The sequence below is a fragment of the Gossypium arboreum genome, chromosome 8 (assembly GCF_025698485.1).
Source record: "Gossypium arboreum isolate Shixiya-1 chromosome 8, ASM2569848v2, whole genome shotgun sequence".
In the NCBI taxonomy this organism is placed as follows: domain Eukaryota; kingdom Viridiplantae; phylum Streptophyta; class Magnoliopsida; order Malvales; family Malvaceae; genus Gossypium; species Gossypium arboreum.
Genome location: NC_069077.1, coordinates 125,654,164 through 125,655,547, shown reverse-complemented (window position 1 = coordinate 125,655,547; position 1,384 = coordinate 125,654,164). Strand labels below are relative to the sequence as shown.

Sequence of the window (1,384 nt, the reverse complement as noted above, 5' to 3'; positions counted from 1 at the left end):
AAATTTCATTGCATTCGGCATTTGCGACAAAGCTTCAATAAATGGTAAGTTAATATGTAATTTTTTCAAAAGTTTGAGGAATTTACCGAATTGTTCGTCTGAGCAGTCTTTCCTTGTCGCGTTAGGGTATGGCACACGAGGTTTATATTCGACAGTCACCGGTTTGTTTGTATTTGGATCTACCTCATCTCTCCCTTGGCTTACCACAGTTTCTTGCCTCGGTTCTGGTTCAGGCTCAATGACTCCTTTGTCATCTTGAGTATTAATTACATTGAGTTGTTCCTTTGGGTTAGGCTCGGTATTACTTGGCAAACTACCTTGTGGTCATTCGGATATCAGTTTGGAAAGCTGGCCTATTTGAGTTTCGAGTCCTTGGATCGATGCTTGTTGATTTTTAAGTGCTGTCTCGGTATTTTGGAAACGGGTTTCTGACATTGATATGAATTTTGAGAGCATATCTTCAAGGTTCGGTTTCTTCTCTTGTTGATAAGGTGGCTGTTGAAAACCCTGAGGATTTTGTGGCTTTTGATTCCCTTGACCACCCCAGGAGAAATTTGGGTGGTTCCCCCAACCTGCATTATAAGTATTACTGTATGGGTTATTTTGAGATCTAAAGTTATTGTTACCCATATAGTTGACTTGTTCCTCTTCGGTTGTGGGATTGAAGGATTGATATTCTGTATGCACACCTCCTCCGCTTAAGTCACACCTCATTACTGGATGTACTTGCGTAGAACTAAGAAAATCATCGATCTTTTTATTGAGAAATTCTACCTGATTTGACAGCATAGTAAATGAGTCGACGTTATAAACGCCGGCTATTTTTGTTGGCTTAGTCCTCATGACTTGCCACTGATAGTTATTCAGTGACATTTCTTTAATGAATTCATAAGCCCTTTCAGGTGTTTTGTTGTTGATGGTTCCGCCAGCAGCTGCGTCAACAATTTTCCGAGTCGAGGGATTCAGACCATTGTGGAATGTTTGTACTTGAAGCCAAAGCGGTAACCCATGGTGAGGGCACCTTCTCAGTAAGTCCTTGTATCTCTCCCATGCATCGTAAAGTGTTTCTAAATCCATCTTCACAAAAGAAGAGATATCATTACCTAATTTAGCCGTTTTAGCCGGCAAAAAATATTTTAGTAAAAATTTCTCAGTCATTTGTTCCCAAGTAGTGATAGACCCTCGTGGTAACGAGTTCAACCACTGTTTAGCTTTGTTCCTTAATAAAAATGGAAATAACTGAAGATGAATGGCATCATCAGAAACGACATTGATTTTAAATGTATCGCAAAATTCCAAGAAGTTTGCTAAGTGAGCGTTGGGATCTTCATCCTGCAAACCATCAAACTGAACAAACTGTTGTATCATTTGAATTGTGTTAGGT

At 39.5% G+C, this 1,384-nt stretch overlaps 1 non-coding gene across 1 annotated transcript; it reads left to right on the top strand.

The window, feature by feature from the left end:
- Positions 1-1,003: 1,003 nt before the first annotated feature.
- On the top strand, positions 1,004-1,110 carry LOC128279543 (small nucleolar RNA R71). The gene has a single exon (XR_008269745.1). It is a non-coding gene; the product is annotated as a small nucleolar RNA R71 (small nucleolar RNA).
- Positions 1,111-1,384: the final 274 nt, after the last annotated feature.